This window comes from Crocodylus siamensis, chromosome 14 (genome assembly GCF_052110815.1).
Source record: "Crocodylus siamensis isolate JL-2025a chromosome 14, ASM5211081v1, whole genome shotgun sequence".
In the NCBI taxonomy this organism is placed as follows: Eukaryota; Metazoa; Chordata; order Crocodylia; family Crocodylidae; genus Crocodylus; species Crocodylus siamensis.
Genome location: NC_143408.1, coordinates 12,725,718 through 12,749,033, shown reverse-complemented (window position 1 = coordinate 12,749,033; position 23,316 = coordinate 12,725,718). Strand labels below are relative to the sequence as shown.

General features: G+C 44.8%; 1 protein-coding gene across 9 annotated transcripts in view; it reads right to left on the bottom strand.

Annotated features, from left to right (window-relative positions):
* PKNOX2 (PBX/knotted 1 homeobox 2) overlaps positions 1–23,316 on the bottom strand; it is an 827,020-nt gene that overhangs the window by 229,567 nt on the left and 574,137 nt on the right. The window lies entirely within an intron of this gene.

Here is a 23,316-nt window from a genome sequence, read left to right as displayed (position 1 = left end):
GAGGACAGTAGTAATAGGTCAACAAGTTGACTGCCCTCAAGTTAGAATAAATGATGAAAGCCTAGAAGTGGTTGAAAAAAATCACTTACTTGGGTGCCACCATTTCACAAAATCTGGGCTTGGAAGCCAGAATTAACACTCACATTGGAAAGGCAAGCAATGCCATGGCTAAACTTCAAAAGAGAGTTTGGAAAAACATTGCGTTCACTCTGTTGACAAAGATTTCTATCTACAGCACTTGCATACTTATCTCTCTCTTCTGTGGCAGTGAAACATGGACTCTGTATATTAAGGAAGAAAGAAAAATGAACAGTCCATCTTTGATGTCTCCACTGTATCCTGGCCATAATATGGCATGACATGATCTCCAGCTTTGCTGTTCTGCAGTGGACCAAGATACCCAGTATGTTCATGCTCCTGAGACAGAGATGCCTCCATTGGTTAGGACATATGAATTGTATGAGTGGTGGCCAAATCCTTAAAGGAATGCTGTACAGTGAGCTGACCACTGGCAAACCTCGACTTGGACAGCCCAAATTCTATTTTGTTGATATCTGCAAGAAAAACCTTTCAGAGCTGCACATAGATGACCAGTGCTTGGAATCAATTGGTTTGGACCACTGTGAGAGGAAAGCTGCCGTGAAGCAGGGCCTATGTCACTTTGAGATGGAGGGTCAATGATGAGTTAGAAAAGAGGCATCAGAGGCAGGAAGGACAAAATGGACAGCAAGCCAGTGCAAGTTCAATCGAATTTGTATGTGCAACTTGCTGGAGGGTTGACTTGCCAAGCACTGGACTCTTCAGACACTCACGAAGCTGTAGTGGCACCTGGTAACCCACCAAAGGGGCATGGTCTCCTGAAACTGATGACTGCCAATGAATGAAGATGATTATGGTCCACTATAACCCCCAGGTCCTTCTCTGCTGAATTATTCCATCATTTAGTGCTGATCATCTAGAGCAGGAGTATAATACACATCAGGCCTCACTGGGGAGATGAAAGGTATGGGGCTGGTTCACAGGCAAGATCAGGCTCACAGAATGGCTCTGCAAGCCAGCCTGTAGGGCTGGGTTAGGAAGGGTACTGCATACAGCCTGAGACCCAGACCAACCTCACATACTACATGCAGTGTGCAGGGCCAGCATGTGCTGCATGCAGCAAGCAGGGCCCACCTGGGGCAGGCTACATGTGGCATGTGGGTCCAGTCCAAGACCCACAGGTACCACAGTAGATCCTACGATAGGACTCTGTAGGCTGGATCTGGCCTGTGGGCTGGATCTTTGGAACACCTGACCAAGACTAATGTAACCAACTGATAAACATCTTGATTGACCCCAAAAGATTTTTTCCTTCACAAACCCATAATCACTTCTTATAATGGTCAAGAAATATAATTTACAAAATAAAGTTGGAAGACTGGAATTTCAGCAAGAAAATCATTGTAGACCCCTAAGAAAATATTTGAAAATTCTTAGAGATGAAAAGCTATGGATGCCTGTACACGAGTGTGGAGCCGGCTCCAATGCACTGTAATACTGTGCTCCAGCAACCTACCATATCTCACCTATAAGCTTTCCTGTGTTTCAAAATGGTGGTGGAGGCTCAGTGGGATTAGATTCTTATGGGTGTGTTCCAGTGTCTTTAAACCACTCCAAAAAGTGAAGGGTATAGACATGAATGGAGCTAGATTTTTTTAAAAGGGGAGTGCAGGTGATATGACACATCATCACATATAGCACACCACATATTTTTCTCCAGTTAAAGAAAAAACAGAAACTTTACTAATATGCTAAGAGCCTACCACTACATTTTTCAGTTTAAGATCAAAGCAAAAACAAATATAACTTTATTGAAATGCTCACTAATTTGTGAGATTATATATAGAATTTTACAAACAAATTAGTAAAAAATAGTCAAAAGTTTGATATTATTTCATTAGTCATGTAATAATTATAGTTACATTTACATCCTTTATTCAGATTTGGAAAACAAAATTTAACCTTATTCAGCATCTTGACAGTCCTTTCAGTACTTCAGTGTCATTCATTTCTACACCTGAGTTAATACTAGCACACTTGAATTAAGATACCTAGCTAAAGCTAAAAACAGTCTATAGGGCTGTGAAATAGAAGGGAGATGTTACCAGGAAGGGCTGATAGATGGAAACATTGAAGAAAGAAGTATAGTTTGAAGAGTAGAACATTAAACCCATTAAAAAAGGAAAGACAGCCATTAACACCTGTGAGGTAAAGAGAGTTTACGTGGAATTGGGTAGATTATAGTGAGTCATGAAGTCAATTGACTCCCTTAGTGCCATCTTCCACCCTGATCCACTGAGCCATTGGAGATCTCAGCTGTTGGTGTGTATCTGGCTCATTTTTAGACCAGTACAACACCAACCCCTTCTGTCAGCAGAGAGAGACCCTGGCACACACCTATCTCGAGTTTACTAGGCTGTAGCCTGCTAGCCATGGATGGCTCATCCTTGGCCTGACTGCATAATTTTACAAACAGTTTACATTGTTTGAGTATTGGATAAGTGAATAAAGTAGTTGCACACATGCTTAATGAAGGTGATGCTAGGAAGATTCTAGAGAGAGCTCAGTGAGGTATTGACCTAATTCAAGTGTAGGTAGGAGCATGTCAGTATAAGTATTGGTTATATAATCATTCATTTTCCCACCAAAGTGAATGTGAGGCTATCAGAATGGATGTATTAGTCTGGAGGTGTGAGGAATTGTGATTGGTATACATGATGATTGACAAATGAGTGATAGGCCTCTTCAGAGAGTGATTGGCTGGTGAATAATTGGCAGTAGTGGAGTGACTTGGGAAGTTAAAAGGAGCTTGCATCTGTTATCCCTCACATACTTACATATTGCTGCCTGGTGTTGAATATGTTTTGTATCCTCCTGTTTGCCTTATCTGTTTAATAATATAGTTCAGTTATTTTGAAATTTACCATTGAGTCTGTGGTTCTTATGTGCAATTTTCAGACACTAGGTGGAGTCAGGCGGTAGACTGATTCCTAGTGGAAAGCTCCGCTAGTCTACCTTACCGTGATTATTTGGACTTGGGCTCCGAGGACTAACAACCCTCACTATTGCCACCATTTGATTCCAGGTTCCAAGAGCCGCTCTAATTAAAGCGCCTCAGTGTCTCATGTATCAGTGTTGCCTCACTTCAAAATGGTGGTGGAGGCACTTGAACTAAAGGTCATAGAACATGCTTTAGTTCAAGTGCCTCCACCCCATTTTGAGGCACAGTAATGCTGATGCATGAGACATGGGAGGCTGTTAGAGCATGGTAATTACCACACTCTGGCATGTGTGCTGTAATTACAGTGCATCAGAGCAGCCTCTCAGCATGTCTACAGGCACCTCTAGGTTTCCTGTACAGACCTAAGTACCTTTCCAGAGTGATTTAGATCACTCAATCATTCAGCTGCAGGGCTGACACAAAGGGTGACATTCCATTCTTTTCTGGTCTTCTAAGCAGTCAGTTTTTTGGTTGTGTACAGGGAATTTTTTTATGCTAATATGCCCAAAAGAATTCTATTCTTGGAAGTGTAGCCAAGCACATGTGACCAAATGCATACTCATCCAGACTTACAGAGGGTAGGAAGAGAGAGAGACCTCCTATCTTTTCTAAATAGTAGAATGGCTAGGACACGCAACTGGGAAGCTGGATGCCCTAGGTTTTGGGCCATCTTGCCTAGAGGGGGTTTTAACCCATCTGTCTGACTTCCCAGAACACTACCTAAACCACTCCATCACAGGTCTGCCATTCCTTATCTAGTACATTCATACATAGTCAATGATAAACAGAGCTCTCTCTCCAGGAATAGAATTCCTCTGGGCATGTAAGTGCAAAAAATGTCCTGTAGATAATAACAAATTGGCCACTTAGAAGACAAAACAAGAATGGTAACCCAAGGCATGTCTGATCTCCTGCATGTGAAATCTGAATAGGATTCTGCCCAAAATAATAGGCCCTGAAAGATATCAGAAAGGTTACCATGTGCTTGGGCAACAGTGAAGCTCTGAAATCAGTTGCATCCCTGGGTTCTAGTAGCAGTTTTGATGGATCCCATAGACCAGGTTTTTCTGGTAATGTTCTTTTAGGTAAAAGGATTGCAGAATGAAGGATGCTGATATGCAGGGTAAAGTTAAGGGATTTAAAAATCTTGGACTCATTCTGAGGGCTACTTAAGAAAGCATAAAGAGACCTAAAGGAACACTTCCTCTAAACTAGAAAAGATCCAGGAAGGCAAAGACCAGTCTGGTTTCATCAGAAAATTCAAGAGATTATTTAAACTAAACAAACAGCCATCGTGAAATGGAAAGCCAGTTGTAGATTAACTAATAGAAGGAAATATAAAATTAGGGATGTAGGTTTGTGAAATAAAAATTAGGGACCTTGACAGTGCTGGGAAGCTAAATGGTTTCTTTGAGGATGTTATAGCTACAGCTACTTCTGGTGACAAAGATGAGGTGTTGTCAGGGTCTAGCAGTGGTACTATACAACCATTGATCCTTCTGGATCACAGTGTATGCATGACAGGTCACTAGGACCTTTGACATATGTGCCTAAACAGGAGTATAGGGGACTAGAGGGTATCCAGACCTTTCACCCCCACTTTAGACCATTGGGACAATATCTAAAGGCCAAACCAAGACTGGACATTCATGCCTAATGTCCACTTAGATGTCTAATAGAAGGAACAGAATCTTGCCCTTAAAATATTTGCAATTGAAACAGGTTAAAATGAGAATATAATGCAGAAATTTAAAAATCATGCTAACTTTGACTGTCTACCCTATGTGAGTGTCTTCTCTGCTAGTGCTGTCACAGATGCAATAATCCTGAGATTCCCCAACCCAAGGTTATCAGCTATTAGCTGACATCATGATACATTTGACGATATTCTAAGTTCTTCCTATACTGATGATATTAATGTTTCCATAGAAACTAGTGCATTTCAGAGGGGGAAACTGCATCAAAACTGAAGAGACCAATAAGGAGTATGAGCAAATATGAGATGGTGAATTTAGTGCTGTAAGGTTTCCAAATGGTTCTGTTGCACAGAAGCAATGTGGACATCCCAAGTTCATTGCAGCAAAAACCAGAATATCACACAATTCTGTTTCTACAAGGACATACACATTTCACAGATGTGCACCTGATCTCAAATCTAATTAAGATTATATCACAATTATTAAATGTCACCCACCGTGGCTTTTTAAGACTGCTACCTTCTTTTTTAACCAAAGAGATGCTCTCACAAGATTCAATTAGAATCAGCAACTTCCTTCCCAGATTTCAGATTAGAAAGAAGGAATATTGCTAATGCATTGCCTATACAGTGTAATGTGGCAGCATGTCATGTGCCTGTGTCAACTTCCCTTTTTGCTTCTGTGTTTTTAACATAACAGTGACTAAAAATTGTTCTACTGGGATTTCTGTGGGTGAGTCTGGGTATGGGTCTGTGTGCTTTTGTGAGTATGTGTGTCCATGTGCATAAATAAATGTAAGAAAGCAATTTAAGGTTTCCAAATATTTTCTTTTATCTGTTCTCTTCAAGAGCAAAGCATAAAAACTAAAGCTCAGGCATTAATTTGAGTTGAATGGGGCCTTGTTAAATTTATTGACATGAAATGAAAAATCCCCAGTGTGGTTCTGAATTGTCACGCTACCCAGAGGCAAGAAATTTTAATTAAAAAAAAATCTCCAGGCATTCAATGTGATATACAAGGTTTTTCAGCAACCTATTCAAATGCTCTTCATCCTAGTACGGAGACTTTCTCTGTCATGACTAGAAGCAGCCCTTCCCTGTTCTTTGTTGTATAAAATACAAATATATTATTGCAACCCCATTATGGATCTGAAATAAAGAGAGGAAGAGAGCAGAAAATACTAGAGTTCAGGCAGCCACACCATAAAATTCAAATTAATGCCTGGCAACTATGGACTTTAAATTTTGGCAACTATGGAGTTTATTCCAATTTGATCCTGCAGCAAGCTGCTTGCAGACATAAAAAAAAAAAATACAGCGCTTTGCTATAAACTCCATGTGCTCTGGCCATGAGCCCAGCACATGCCCAGAAGAGGCAGCAAATTAGTTGGACCCAGCTCACCTGACATCTGTATTGATTAGGCATTTAATGGACCTTTCTTGGTCCTTGATTGTATCAGCTTTAGATAAATGTACCAAAAAGCACTGCTGAAGCAGCCAATCTATACAGACACTACAGAGAGGAGTTGAAGTAACGTGCTGTTTCTTTTAGTAAAGTGGAGGGTTTTTTGTTTCTTGCGGGGGACAGTTGTGACATTTGCAAGGAGCCACAGTTACAATGAGAAATCAAATTCATATGGTTTGCAACACCAAAATGTTCACATGAATGGTAGGGGTGTACAAAATGGGCTGTATTCGATTCTGTTTCCGATTTGGCCTGAATCGGGGACAGTGATTCGATTAGTTGATTTGGATCACTGTCCTCGATTCCATTCAGTCAAATCCAAATCTGAAGATTCAATGCTGATTCAGAGAATCAGCAATTCAGTCATAGACACAACTTTAAATGTTTTTTCTACATACCTAGAGGTACCAGGTGCAGCTCATGAATGCTGTGATTCTGGGGTATCCCACAGTAACACGGGGGGGGGGGGGGGGCTTGCATGCTCAGTGGAAAACCGGGAAGTGGACTGGAAGTACTTCTGGTTCACTGCTGGGTCCACCAGTGAGCGTGCCGCCCCTACCCCCCCCCCATCTCTGTGCCCCATCCTGGCTCAGCGATCAGCCGTGGGGGAACCCTGGGTGCTCCCCAGATCCAGGAGGCACAAGTCACCATGTTGGGGAAGAGTACGGGGGGAGGCCAGCACGCTCCCCAGCAGACCTGGAAGTGGACTGGAAGTGCTTCTTGGTCAACTTCCAGGTCTGCTGCCAAGCATGCTGGAGAACCCCCTGCACTCCTTTAGAATGCTCCATCCATCACAGCATCGCAGCCTTCACGAGCCACCTGGTACCTTGAAGTATGTAGAAAAAACATTTCAAGCTGTGCCCGTGTCCAAATCTCTGAATCTTCCCCAATCTCTGTGAATCGATTTGGAGGGTTCTGACTCTATTTGGAGAGATAAAAGGGTCTCCTGATTCAATTCAGATTCCAAGACTGACCCACCAAATCAGGCCAAATCTCCGCTGAACTGAATGAGGAACAGGAGCTTTGCCAGCCCTAATGATTGGTCCCCCTCCCCATATGAACTTAAGAGTTTAGATCTGTCCTTGCTTTGGACCTATATGCCATAATTGAAGCAGGGGAGCCCCTTGACTTTATATGGCAACAGCCTAAGAAAAAAAGAACAAACAAAAAATTCCCCACTCATGGACAAAACAAGCTGAACACAAGACTAACTGCATTAGATATGGTATTAGCAATCATAAATGGGGAGAAATTGGATCTGAGTACGCTAGTCTGATGTAATAGATGAAAGAAGACAACTTGTGATACTCAGGTATAGTATACATGAGTGGCAAAACCACCTTCTGGTGGCTCTCTGTACACTTCCTGGTGCCTGTGCTTGGTGTTTCATTGCTCAATTCTTATCTGCTCTGCAGTGCTCAGCCAAAGTGTGTGAACATTTTTAACACATGCTGAAAGACTATATCTGACAAGCTGGCCATGGTGTTCTGGCAAGCACTTGCTGTCTCAGTAGAGAGGTGCTGATGTCTGAGTCTTGGAGCATTCCCTTGACTGTGGAAGATGCTAGCTGCCACAGAAAAAGATATTACTTGTAGTGCAGACTGACAAATAAAGCAACCCTTTAAAATATTGTCTGCTCCTAATTCCCTGGCTCATGGCTGTCTAGTGTCAATCCTTATCCACCCACATCCCAGTCATCCTTGATTAGGCGATCTCTAAAATAAAAGCAGAAGGCATACCAGCAGGTCACACTTCACTCACATGACTCATATGACAAATAAGTTCATAGAAAAACCTTGATCCAAAGACATAAAGGAAGTGTTCTACTAGTCTAGTGATTTGGCTGTCTGATTCATCTCCTTCCTTACAACTCCCATACCATCCCATTGCCTTTGTCTTTGTGGAGTCAAAACTGGTAAGGGCCTCCCTGACACATACCAAACTGAAAAAGAAGAAACATTTTACTAATTAAAACTGATGCAACCTTAATTATTTATGTGTTTACAGAGTGATTTTCTGCCAAGATATTTTTGCATCAGAAACACAAACTGGTTTTATTTCCATCCCACTTGCTCTCTATTTACACACTTAATGTCTGATTTCCTTTCAGAAATCAGTCCCAGAAGAGCTTCTTTCAAGACCCCTTGGGGAATGAGTGGTGTCTTTATTTTTACAGCCTTAGATTCCCTAGCTACATTCTTGGGTTCTGGGGGCATCCACATTGACAATCTCTTTAGATGGTTCCAATGGATAAGACAGGATTAGTCCTAGGGTGTTACTGTTTCATATGCAACACTTCATTTATTCAGAATACTACTGCAGAGGGTCACTCCAGGAATTTATCCAGTGTAAGTATCCTCCTTTCTATTAAGATTGTTGAATATAGAAAGATCCCCTTTATTAAGTTTCCCTACATGAACTTATATTGTGCATAGTTTGGGGCTCCACATTTTAAAAAGAACACGGTGAAGTTGGAGGAGGTCCAAAGGGATGACAAAAATTATAAAGGGCTTGAAAGGGAAACATATAAGAAGATATTGAAAGAAATAAGCATGTTCAGCCTGAAAAGGCGATTGCGAGGGGACAATAGTATCAGTCTTCAACTGTCTGAAAGGCTGCCATAAAGAAGAACAGTGACCTTTCCCCTGTCACTGTAGAGCAAGGGTCAGCAATGTTTTCCAGTCAGGGAAGCAGAAGGACTGTGCTTGGGTTGGAGGTGGGTGGGCATAGGCACTTCTCCCTGGCACTCAATTGCAATGCTTTTGCAGCTAAGTCTCCCCTCCATCAGAGCCTGTGCTGCCTGACTGTGGCATGACACACAGAACTCCCTCTCTGCCAGAACTTTAGGAGATTGGCTGTGGGACAGTACAGGCAGAGCCACCCACAGCTGAATGCCACCAAAGCTACAGCTTCTCAGGCCAAATCCAAAGGCTCCATGAGCTAGAGCTAGTCTGCAGGTAACAGGTTGTCAACTCCTGCTGTAGAGAATAGGATGCATAGCAATGGCTTGAAATGATCAGTACAATCTCCTTCATCAGGCTTTACCAGTATACTCTCCCTTTGAATGATAATTCTTGTATAGGTTACAGAAAAAAAGAATCTCCATGAGTATGTCAATACTGCTCTTTAGCATCAACCTTAAGATCATCCTTTAGCCTACAACATCCAATTATCTATACAGAAAATCCCTATGTTCATTCCTTGGTGAAAGTTCAGGCCTACCTCGGGAATTGTGCTGAATTTCAGGATCTAAAGTTCAGTCTGTCTCCAGCCAGGCATTCCCTACAGTGGGTGCATTTACATGAAATACTTTACTGCGCAGCAGACTAATTGGCTGTGCAATAAAGTTTGTGTCACTGTCTACATGTGCACAGAAATTAGGGCTCTGTAGACTAATTTACTTGCACTGCTGGATAGTCCCATCAGATACAAGTGGCACCTGGCAGTGCAGTAAATTATTGCACTTAAACGTGTGTAGATGGTGACATTGGGATTAGTTTACTCTGCCTCAAATTGAGCCAGAGTATATTCAGTCCAATTGGGTGCATCTATATGTTGCCCTATGGTAATGTTGTTTCTGGACAGTAGCTGCCTGTAGTGCACTGTGTGCACACTGAACAGTTATTTTTCAATGTTACTTTGTGGTAGAAGTGCACTAAAACAGGGAAGCGTGCTGCTACAGGAAAGTAGCTGTCAGTCACAAGTAGACCTGTGTGATTGCTACAGCAACATAGGGTGACATGTAGACGTAACCACTAATTACACGTGTAGACATGCCCACTGTCTCTGGAACTCACCCATGTGTTGCAGCCTACAAATACAGGATGTTTTCCAGCAGTGCTCCGTATCTTCCTGTTCCTGACTCCTGGCCCTTCTTCTTTCATCTATCTCTTTTCTCTATTGCCCATAATTAGAAGCAAGCACAGAATAAGAAAAAAGTAATCAGCATACCGATTACTAGAAGGGGTCCATGCAAAGGACAAGAAGATGCCCAAGATGTCCATCTACTATGTAGATGCCCTTGATGTAGATATCAGAGGTAAGGAGCACCAAAGAAGAGCCTGGGTAATGCCTGACCTGTGCTTGTTTGAGATGCAAGTTTAAACTTCTTCTGAGAAAAGGGGATCTAGAACACAAGTCTCTGGCTACCTGGGCAAGTGTCCTAGAAACTCAGCTATGGGGCCCAAAGCATAGGAAGGTGCTCTCCCTTCCACATTCTTTCAGAAATCATGCATGTACACAACTACATATGTATGAATGTAGCATATGTGTACAGATTTACATGGCCAAAGCATAAAATGGGGACCAAAACTCAACAGGTATATGGCTAGAAAACTGCCACTGAGAGGTTCAGAGGGAAAACAAATTTCACATGGCCTCCTAAAGAACAGAAAATTTTTGGTATTTCTCACAGGGCTATAATGATACCATGGGGAAGACATAAAAGGGTTTATGACGATAAACTGAGCTGAGGTAAAAGAAGCATATAGCACCCTTGAACATTGCATTAGTGCCCTGGCTAACAGCCTTAGTGAGTGAATATACTCTTCCACAAACCTACAGTTAATCTCACTAATAAGTAGCTGCTGATGTGTGTGCCCAGCAAACTAAAAAAACTACTATTCTCCCTACATTGAATCTGAGGAGTTTCAGAGTTCCAGATGAGACTGATCAAATCAAATTCAGATGTATGTAGGGAGAGTAATACAAAGAAGGCACTGCACCATTATAAATGGTACAAACTCTATAAAACCAATCTGACCATATTTGCAAGCTAAGCAGATAGGGTAACTTTTCTACGTGGCAAATTTTGGATGTTTTACCCAACACCTCCTGCAAGTGCTAACAAGAACACATGAAGGTGCTTCATAGTCAGCGGTGATCTTGGTGACATGGTTTGTTGCATGTTGTGGGACAAGGCAGTCTCTACACATTCCCATACAGTCAGAAGACCTGTGATTTCAAGCAAATAAAGCAAAGTGTATAACTTGTAAACTATGGTCTAGTTATCACAGGGAAATTACCGTAGATCAGGGGTGTCAAACTTATTTGGCTCTATGAACAAGATCCAGACCACGGGGCTTCTTGTGGACTGGTGACCAACCGCCAGCTGTGGTGTGAGTAGGAGCAGGCCCCTCAGTGCTGGCAGCCATAAGGTCAATGCTTCCTGTTACTCACCTCTCTGCCTTAGAATTGCATTCCCATTGGAGATCCCAAACCAGGAATTCATTGGTGGGGAGAGTGACAAAGTTAAACTCTTGGGTAGCAGCCCTACTGACATAGTAACAGAGACAGCCATGGGAGCAACACCACTGTTGTTCAACCTGTTGCTGCCTTACCCCCTGAGAAGCCCCATGGGCTGGATGACCCACCTTTGTGGGTCACAAACAGATCTTTAATATCCTAGCCTACCCAGTCTAAGTAAGAGGCAAAAAACAGGGGTAACACTCTTACTGTCTAACAAAAAGCTAATAAGCAAAATTAGCTTATTTATGATCAAGCCCATAAATATAGGTGCAAGGCTTTGGGGAAAAAGAGTGTCCTTGATAGAAAGAACAGACCAGAACACATACATTGCGGAAAGCAAACTTAGATTTGCCTGGTTTTCAAGAGTTTTTGAGCCTGATAGAAAAGTGTAGTTAGAATGCTTCTGTTCCTGAAAATCTGGAAGAAAATTTGTCTAATTTAGCTTGTGATTTGCTGTAAGATTAGTTTAGTCCAAGGATATCCAACTTTTAAGTGACTTGAGACTGAACATCTCATGGGCTGCACCAGAGAGGGATACAAACTAACAGGATGCACCATAGGCAGCAGAAGGCCGGGGCTAATAGGGCTTAGCCCCCACAAATGTGGGGCAGCAGTGGCAGCACAGAGGACTGCAAGGTAGCCTGGGTGTGGGCTCTGGGTGGCTGCAGTGTGGGGGGGGAAGGGGCCAGCACAGATGAGCAGCCAAAGCCTGCAGGTGGCTAGAAACTCAGCCCAGCTCACCTGTTTGTGGAGCAGCACCCAGCAGGTAAGTGTGTAGGGAGGAAGGGAAGTGGCATAGTGGGGCAGATTAAGGCACCCATGGTGAGGGAGGGAGTGGGGGGAAGGGCAGGAGCTGGGGTGAACAGGGCCCCAAGGTGGGTTGTGGAAGTGGCAGAGCCCGAGTGATTTGTCTAGGGGTATGGGGGGGCTCCCACTGCTGTGTGCACACCTGGGGCAGACACAGGTGACACATACCCCCCCAGATCTGTGCATGGGGTAGAGGCAGGCTGCCAGTATAGGTTTGGCTCTGCACCCTGATGCTGCTGCCCTGGCAGCCATGTGATGTAATGTGCCTGCTGCTGGCAGGCGGGCAGAGGCCTCGGCACCACCAGCGCACAGGACGCATGTGGTGTCACATGGCTGCCAGGCCATCATCACCAAGGAACAGAACCCCACACCACAGCAGGCATCCTGCCTCTGCCCCGCACACAGATCCAGGGGACACATGCACCCCCATGCCTGACACAGGGGTGCACACAGCAGTGGGAACCCCCCCATGCCCCTGCATGAGCTGCCAGGGCTCCAACCTTCCTATGACTCACCCTGGGGCCTCATTCACCCCAGCCCCTGCCCCACTCCTTCCCTCACTGTGAGGACTTTGATCTGCCCCCACCCCCATGCCCCTTCTTTCCCCTGTTTCCCTCCTACACACTTACCTGCTGGGCAGAGAGAGAGAGAGAGAGAGAGTGCAGAAGTATCTTTTAAGTTTTACTCAGCCCACCCCCCCAATAAGATTTTCTCCCTCCACCTATGGGATGCACCAGGGCAAGTCTCAGCTCCCTGGGGCCACATGCTATGCAGGTGCCCCCCCACACTCCCCAAAACTGCTGCACCACCCACTCACACAGGCCTTCCTCCCTACTGCTGCAATGTGCAGTTGTATTTCCCCCCCACTGTCCCACAGCTACATTGCATACCTGTGCAGACTCCCCCAGGTATGCCATGCTGCACTGCCCCACTCCCTAGGATAAGGGTAGGCAGTGAAAGCCAAAGGAGGGAGGGTTTTTGGTTGTAGCCATGTTGGTCTAAGGACATAGGCAGGAAGGGTTCTTTGAGTAGATGTGATATCATTTATTAGACCAACTAAGTAGTTGGAAAAAAAGTTCTCATTAGACCTTGACTCCATTCGACGTCTAACAGCCGGATAGCAATAGGTCAGCACACTCATTGGCTTAACAAAGTGGTTTTATTGCAAGACAGCACTCAGGACATCCACAACTTCAGTGACCCCTAGCATTCTTTCCTCCAGCCCCCTCTACACATGAAAATTAACTATTGTGACTTTGTAAAGTTAGTGAACATTTTCAAGCAATAACTATAGCTGGTTGGAACTTTTAGTTGATTTCTATCCACTTTACAGTTGATTTTCTATCCCAGCTTTAATTTGTATGCACAGGCAGTCCTGTGGCTGGGAGACAGAAGCTGCTGTGACCTCCAAGCTGCTGACAAGCACAATGCTCAACTAGGGCTGGGAGATTGCTGACAACTTGGTCTCCCAGATGTGGGTTGCTCCATACACCTACCTCTGTGGCTGGGACACTGCAGCTGAGCCCCATGGCTGTGAGGGTTGTAACTCCTGCACCTAACAAAGTTCTTGGTCTCAGCTATACCATATGTGCAGCCAGTACTAAGAATCCCCAAACCTGACCGGACTTTCCATCCCAGCAGCACCTCGCATGCAGCCCAGACAGAGTCCCACATCTGACAGGGCTCTTGGTCCTGGCTGTGCCCCCAGAAGGCGGCTCCCATGGCTGGAAGCCCTTGTTGCTGACAGAGCTCCCAGCTGCAGGTACAATGTGCAGCTGGGTGCCAAAATCCTATGCCTGAAAGGGTCCTTGGCCCTGGCTGTGCCCCATAAGCAGGTGTAGGACTCAGTCCCAGATGTGCATGGTCCCCACAGCTAGGAACCATTCAAAGGGGACTCCCACCCATGGGAGCCTACATTTTGCTGATGCAGGAGGAGCCCGGAATTAGGCTCTTCCTACACCAACAAGAAGGCACAACTGAATCCAATGCACAATCCCTAGGCTGACCATATCAGGATTTCCAGGATTTCCATCTGGGAAATTCAGGATACTGATCTCCCCTCCCCCACACACTCACAAATCAGTGGGGGCAGGGCTGCATGCCAGACAGACAGTGGTGCCTGTCTGTCACCTGTAAGGTACTCCATACCGCTCTGACCCCCAGCCAGACAGCTTCCTGTACTCCTATGTTTCTGGGATGCCATTTTAATTCCCAACAGCCAGCTGGGACCAGCCTCTGAAATCCAGGACTGTCCCAGCTAAAATGGGACATATGATCACCATAGCAACCCCGCTATGATGCCTCCTGCCTGTGTATATCACCCATTAGATCCAATTCCACCTTTACATGCGCATATAGTGGGGTCCCAATACAGCTATACTAGCAGCTACACAAGCCAAAGCTCCTAGTGGAAATATAGCATATATCAGTAAACAAATTCTTTCAACACTCATTTTTTAGGGACTTATTACATGGTAAATTTAGGTGGCTTCTAGAGCTCTTAAGTCCTGGATTGGCTGAGCATTATCACCTTCAAGTGGTTAAAACATTCATTACTTGTCTTAAAGTTATACGATTCCAGGGCAGAATTATTTCTAATCCATCTAACGTTGCTCTTGTTCCATTAAGGTGTGGCCAATCCCTACAGGTATTCCACCCGAATTGACATCCTCCAGCATCCCAAGATGTCATGGTGAGTGGGGATGTCATGGCATCGTGGGAATGGACACAGCACCTCACAGATTCACAGAAGTTTAGGGCTAGAAGGAACCTCATGAGATCATCAGGTCTAGCCCCCTCTGCTCTGGGCAGGAAAGACTGCTGGGTCAAATAACTCCAGCAAGCTGTATGTCCAATCTCCTTTTGAAGATCTCCAAGGTAGGTGCCTGCACCACCCCTGCTGGGAGTTTAATCCAGAGTCTGGTCACGCAAACCATGAAGAAGTTTTGTGTTGTATCCAGTCTGAAACCTTCTTCTAGGAGTTTATGACCATTGCTCCTGGTTCTCCCCTGGTGTGCTTTGATGAATATTTGCTCACCTAGACCCTGATGCTCTCCCCTGATATATTTGTAAGCTGCCACCAAATCTGCCCCCCAGTCTTCTCTTTTCTAGGATAAAGAGTCCCATATCCATCAGCCCTTCCTCATATGGCTTGCTCTTCAGACCTCTAATCATACAAGTGGCTCTTCTCTGGACTCTCTCAAGCTTCTCCAAATCCTTGAAGTGTGGTGCCCAGAACTGGATGCAGTACTCCAGCTGAATCCTCATCAATGCTGAGTAGAGTGGGAGAATAACTTCCTTAGTTTTGCTTGAGATGAATTGGTTGATGCATGCCAGTGTATTGTTTGCTCTGTTAACTGTAGCATTACTCTGGTGGCTCATATTTATTGTATGGTCAATTATGACCCCCAGATCCCTTTTGGACATGGAGCTAGGTAGTGTTGCACCACCAAGCCCATAAATTTGTTGCAGAATTCTCCTCTGGTTCTGGTCTTCCCATCTAACTAATCTGTTTAGGTCCTCCTGGATTGTCAGCCTACCCTGAAGTGTGGCTGCGCTTCCCCACAGGTTAGTGTCATTGGAAAACTTTGACAGTGCATTTTTCACCCCCACATCTAGATCATTGATGAAGATGTCAAAAAGCACTGGTCCAAGTACTGAACTCTGGGGGACCCCACTGGCTACACCGTCTGCCAGGTCAACACAGATCCATCTATTAGTACTCTCTGGGTCCAACACCATAGCCAGTTTCCCACCCATCTGACTGTTGAATGGTTGAACCCATATGCCCCCAGTTTTACCTTGAGAGCATCATGGGACACCAAGCCAAAGGCCTTCCTAAAGTTCAGATAAATGATGTCAACCTCATCTCCCTTATCCAGGTGGTGAGTAACCTGGTCATAGAAGGAGGTGACTTTAGTTAGACATGACCTACCGATGACAAAACTATCCTGGCTGTTGTTTAGAATTTTACTTTCTACTAGCTTGTCATATAGGAGCTCCTTGAGAATTTTTTCAAGGATTTTTCCTGGTATTGAGGCCAGACTGATCAGCCTCACCCCCTCCAGGGATGGGCAGAGTAAGCACCACAGCCCTGGAGTGCCCAGTTACCTAGGGGCTACAATGGACTTCCACCATCCCCTATACTGGATCTCTGCTCCCACCCACAGAGAATGATGAAGAAGCACCATGGGACAAGGGCAAAGTCCAGAGGAAAAAAGGATTGCACTCCTTAGAGCTCAAGCAGTACCTAAGTGGCCAGCAACCTACCCCCAACCCACCCCTCATCCCACTGCACCACTACAAGCTGGGCTGCTGGCCTGCCAGGTGTCACCTAAACTCTGAGGGGTCCAATTTTTTCAAGGCTCAGGCAGTGCCTGACCAGCAAGTAGCTCAAACACAAGTTGCATGGGTCAGTGATGCTAGCCAGCTGGGTATCGCTTGAGCTCCAAAGGGCCCAAATCTTTTTCTACTGGAGCTCACCAACCCCACAGCACAGCCAGCTGGATGCCACCTGACCTCCAAGGAGCCCAATTCTTTGGGCAGAGTGGGTGGAAGGCAGCTGACAGTTGCAGATGGATCTGGCACTGGAGCTGGAGCCTCTCATGCTAGGCCAGGAGTTGCCCAGCTGTAGCTTCTCCTCGCCCCCACCCCCACCCAACTGGAGTAGTGCAGCAGGGGCAGGAGGAGAAGGAGCCACAGGAGCTTGGGGGAGCTGAGCAGTACCTGGGCAGCTGCATCAGTAGCAGGGGCAGCTCTGCAGGGAAGCTGTGCATGCTGGTTGGGGCCTGGGCAGTGCAGTCAGCAGGCACAGGGTAGGTGTGGGAGGGAGTGCAGTGTGGGCTGCCTTAGGCAGGTGCAGGCAGGGCTTAGCTCCATGCAGAGCACCATGGGAGCAGCTGTGGGCCCAATACCATCAACTGGTAGACCAGATCCAGCCTAAAGGCCATATTTTGCCCTCACCTTCCCTAGCTCCTAGTCCTGCCCTTCCTCACCAAGCCTCTAGTGGTAAGTTACAGCTGTACAGGTGAAGGACAGTCCAAGATGGTTCTTGGCTTTAAGGTTAAGTTGCTCCACTAAGCAGAACAACACCAACCCAATTAACATTTGTTCAGCTTGCAGCGTAAGGTGTGACAAAGCCCTTAGGGTTTTTTTCTGCACAAAGGCAGGTACTATGCTTAAGTCCATAAAACTTAATATAGACATAGCTTCTGGGTAAGCCAAATCTGATCTTCCTGCCCAAGAAAGGTAATGGCACAAGGCTGAATATTGCAATGCACTCAGGAATAAATAAATAAATAAAGGAAATAGAGGTGCAAGCAAATCCCTAACTGTGAGAGAAGGGTATGCCCCTATTCCTTCACACTCTAAGCTTTCAGGTTAGTAGTTTAGGATTAACAACAGATAAAAATATGGTAAATGTAAAACAACAGTATTAATATGAACGAATATACTGTGGAGCGTATTGCTTCTGGGCATGCCATTTCAATATGCACCAGGGAGCAAAAATATCTGGAGCATGCTGCTTCAGAGTTTATTCATGCACAGCACAAGGAGCCTGGTTTGAGACCCAAGGGCTCAGCCTGCCAGCACAGAGCTGCTCCAACCAGGCTCCATGTGCTGCAAGACAGGGTGGTTGGGGCATCAGGGTGCTTCAGCACAGGGACTGCCTGCTGGCTTGCCCCACACTGAAGCACTTTGTGCCTCACCAGACAGCATGTGTGTGCGCTGCTGCACATGAAAAAAACAAAAGAAACCCTCTGCAGTAGGACAGTTCCTGTATTTTACAAATACTGCCCTGCTGTGGAGTTTATTAGTTTCATTTGCCCTAACAGATGTGCATGTGTAGACACCGAGACATTTACTGTGCACTTAATTAGTCAACTGCTCAGTAAACATCTTGTGTAGAAGTGCCCAGTGGGTGCATCTACATGAGATGCTATGTCACTGTAACTATGAGCTATGGTGATGCAACTCATTGCTATGACAATATGGTGGCAGCATGATTAGCGCCTGTTGGCACTACTACTGCACAGTAGCAACAAGCTTTGCAGTAGCTCATTGCTACTGTGCAGTAGGGTAGGAAATTACTAGTGCACTGGCAGAGCTGTACAGTACTGGCAGGTACTATACTTAAGCAAGGACTAAATGACTGCAGTACCAACTGCACATCTACACACATGTAGATGTGCCCACTAAGTCCCAAATTTGCAGCACAGCTAAATCCTCTAGGTAATAAGAGACTCCTATCAAATGACTTCAATGGGATTCATTCACCTAAATCTTTGCATCACCTGCAGGGCCAGGCAGTATTGGGAGCCTGGAGTGGGGAACATATGAAGGCAATAAAACAGAATTGAATATTTACTATTTCATAGACATCAGGGCCAGAAGGGACCTCGGAAGATCATCGAGTCCAGCCTGCTGACCCAGGGGCAGGAAGTCAGCTGGGTTCACAGGATCCCAGAAAGATAAAATATCCAATTGACTCTTAAAGGAATCCAGAGTAGGTGCTTGCACCACCTCTGGCAGCAGTCTGTTCCAGGCCTTGGGGGCTCAGACTGTAAAGAAGTTCTTCTTTACGTCCAGCCTGAAAAACTCTTGGAGAAGCCTGTGACTGTTTGACCTTGTCATCCCACAGGGCACTCTGGTGAACAGGCATTCCCCCAGATTCTGATGTAAGCCCCTTATATACTTATAGGCAGCCAGCAGGTCCCCCCCTGACCCTGTGCTTTTCCAAGCTAAAGAGTCCCATAGCTCTCAGCCTTGCATTATAAGACCTATTTTCCTGCCCTTTGGTCATGTGCATGGCTCTCCTCTGGACTCTCAAGCTTCTCCACATCCTTTTTAAATTGTGAAGCCCAGAACTGGATACAGTACTCCAGCTGCAGCCCTCACCAAGGTAGAGTACAGTGGGAGAATGACATCCTGGGATTTGCTAAAGAAGTATCTATGGATGCAAGCCAGAGTTTTGCCTGCTTTGCTGGCTGCAACATCACATTGGTGGCTCATATTCATCTTGTGATCAATCATGACCCCCAAGTATATAGAAAAGTATACCTTCTATAATGTGTATAGAAAAAGTTTCCATGTTTAGTATTCAACAGTTCCATGAAAATTCATTGGTAAAATTCCTCACCTGCAAGCCCCAACTATTTCTCCAATAGATTTGAGAGCACTACTGCCATTACAGCTTGCTTACACCAATTAAAATTATTAATATGGCTTATAACTAAGGCCTGGTTTAAATTTTGGCAAAGCTTGCTGCACTGCAGCACCTTTAATCTTTGAGTTCCCTCCGTGTGCCCTTCCCACCAGTGTTCGGTGGAGTGGCCTGTCAGCCCCACCATCCATCATTCATTCCCAATGGTTGGGAAGCTAAAAATGCAATTTTTTTTTAATATGCTGTAGGTTTTGCATTCTGCCACTTGCTGCTAACCAGTGGGGACACCCAAACAGTGGCATATTTAAAACCATGGTTTTCATTTCCAGGCCATCAGAACTGAGTGGCATGTGATGGGGCCAACTGCTCCCTCCACCAATCAGCAGCGGGAGTGGGGAGCGGCTCTAAGATTAAAGGAGCCACCGTATTGTGAGCTGTACCATGATTTAAACCAGGTCCTACTTATGAAACACTGCTTAAAAACAAATCTAAGCAGAAATTACAAAACCCAGGATAAATAAACAGAGATTGAGCTCAGGTGAGAGGGAAGGAAAGATGTGGTGCTTGTGACAGTCTATCAGCCATTAGAAACATCAGAAACAAAGTCCATAAAGTCTTAGAGCTCCAGCCTTACTATGGCCTTCATATAAAAGCACATGGGCTTATGACTGGAAAACAAAATGACTCTACTTGGGTTTTCAGAATGGGGACAGGCCTGAGACCCCTCTTGCCCTAGTATTTCTAAAAGGAAAGGGGGTGGGGAACCTCAAGATGTGTGTGGGGTTTTTAAAATAATGCTCACAAGCCATGTTTCTTCCCTGTTTTCCCTATCCTTTAGACTCTGCTCAGGTTGTACCAATCTTTTTATTCTGCCATGCACAAATTAAACCAGCATGTCATGACAGATATAGACCCAAGATAGCCTTCACATAAGTAGATGAGAGAAATGATAATACTAATAATACTAATTGTGAAATAGAAACAAAACAGATCTGGGACACACCACAGCCCTTTAAAAATTAAGTCTGAGGATAAGTTTCTGTGATTTGAATGCTTTTCAAATTCAGGCACAGAAGGAAAAAGACACATTTCAGGGAGACTGTGCTCCACACTCAGAAGCCAAATATTTCCATTGTGTTATCATACAAACATGGATAGGCAGAACATATTCAGCCTCATCTTTGAGGAACCTACCACGTTTACAGTGTGGACAAGCCCGTACTGCTAGTGGTATTAAACATATGGCCCACTGGCTGGGTTTGCCCCACAAAGTCTGTCTAGCCTCCTGGGCCACTGGAACTTGGTGGGGTGTGGCCAGAGGAATGGCTTGCCGCAGAATTCAGCACTTTGAGCCTTGGTAGACATAGCAGTTGGTGATAGGAGGCTGATTGCTACGTCCACTGAGCTGCTTTGCCTGATGCTATTGTCACAGTCCCACTTCCTCAGCCACCACTTTCATCGTTAACCCCATGCTGGATCCACTGCTGCTACAACGTGCTTTGTTTCCCATTCCATAGCTAGAGCTGCTCCTATGTCAGGCAGTAGTGGTGGCAGCTTCAGCTCCAGAAAAGGGCAGAAGACAAAAGACAGAGCTGTACTGCATGTAGCTCTGGCTTCAGCATGGGACTACTGCCACTACCACCTTGTGGCATGGATAGGAGCCAGAGTTGTCACTGTCACATGCCCTGGCCTGAACCCAGACCACATGGAGCCCTGCAGTCTGGACCTGGCCCATGGTTCAAGGTGAATTGCACACCCCTGCCTTAGGCTATTATTCTCTATGCGCACCAGTCACTATGGGTACATGACACAGGCTTTGCTAGTGTTTTACAAAGCTGTTCACTCTAACAGACTGTAAGGAATCAGGATTGATTAATTCTGCTGCTAGCCATGTTAGACTGGAAGATTTAAAGTTGGGACTTTCAGCTTTGAATGATTTTTTTTTTTTTTATTTGTACAAAGTTCATTTGTGCATGCATCTCAAAAGCAGGCTTGCAGGGGTGACGCCTTCTTACAAATATCATGACCAAATTTGCAGATATTTAATCTGAAAAGCAATGTGATTAAGTGGAATAGACATGTGACTGTCATATTTGAGACATGGCTTCTTTGGGACCTGTGCAATCTCTTATTCCTTCATATCAGCTATACAAGTAGAATGCTGGCCTTCTAGGGTGAGGATAGAAGGTCTTGCTACATCTGAATAGATTCTCATGGGGATAATAAAAAGCACCTCTCAGGCTTCATTGTTGTCCTGCTGCAAACTCTTGCACTTCAGTGAAATTAAAGAGAAACTGGCTAGACATTTCAGTTTTTCTAAGACTGCCTACCTAGTTTTCACTGAGTTCCTTCCAAACAGAAACAATCATATTTCAGTGCAGACTAAGTATTTTTAGTTCCATATGATGGCAATAAGAAAAATAAGATTATTAAAATTTGTAAGTGCTGTAGAAATTAAAAACAGGAACTTGCTATGGTCTGTTTCATCATAGCCATTATTACACCTATTATTGACAATGTTATAACTGTAAGCACACTTCTACTACAGCGCTTGCATAACCATGGCTGAAGGGCTAAATATCTTACTCTTGTCTATGACACTTATTTTTTTTTTTATCCAAACAGCAACAATGTGATACAGATGCTGCTGTTTGGATCCAAGACTAGGTCACAGATACTTTGCATTGATGCAGGAAGGGAGTCAGGGAAAGCACTTATAGTCTTTAAATCTTTTAATCTACAATACAGAGAAGGATTTATTATCAATTCCATTGTTCAGCATTCCAGCTATTGTGTATGGGCCAAGCTTGCTGAAAGCTGTATTTTCTTGCATCAGAAAGGAAACAGAACCACATACAAAGATGTTGAATGGTGGAGACTATGTATTCCTAGCTCCTCTGAAGCTCTCAGCATCCATGAAAGAATTGGGTGCACTAGGTGGTGGCTCTAGCTACTGCATGCAAGCTCCTCCCCACACACACACACACACTTCTTGGGAGGCAGCAGCTACTGGGGAAGCAGCAGCTACTGGGGAAGCAGGCTCAGGGCAGCTGCAGGGGGTTACGGGAAGGGAGCAGGGCTGGATATGAACTGGTGGGGGGAGGGACAGGGGGGGCACAGGGCCGGACACAGGGCTCCATCCCTGCCTGCCCATCATTCTTGACAGGCAATTTCCTGGAGTAGTGGCAGGAGTGGGCCAGAGCAGCAGGAGTGGGCCCAGACCTATAGCATCAGGGGGCGCAGGGGCATGGGGCTGGACACGGGCTCTGTCCTTGCCCACCCCTATTATCCTTGCCGGGCAATTTTCTAGTCTACCTATATTTGTGGTGTTCAGGTTTCCTCTGATTAGTGGAGTTTCATTTTAAATCATGGAAAAATTGGGCTTTGGGTTTACTTTAATCCAAAAATTATTCATTTGTTTTTTAAAGTCAGAGAAAACCAAGATCCCTTTTGATTACCCACGTGACATAAAAATTACCACATAGATACCAGTTGGCATCACTGGATCTATGCATTTCCTTATAATAAAGCTATAATAACTGAAATCCATGGTAAATTTTAATGAAACAAAGTAGGGGAAGGGGGACAGTAACAGACAAAAGCTAGCATAACAGGAAGGGAAAGAGAACGGGAAGGACTCGTACTTCTTAACATTATAGCATTTTGTTCCAATGTCTTCAACTGCGTATTCATTATTTTGGCGCCTAACATTCATGTGATCTAGAATCACTTTCTTCTCAAATGTGATATTATCCCAGTATCCTTAATGTCTCTCCAAAAAAGGAACAGACCTATTTCTTATTGAACATGGGTCTAGCTTCATTTAACATGAACTGAAAGTTGCCTCCTGAAAATCGATTGACAAGGCCTTCAAGGAAAGGGCCTCTCTGTAGAAACCT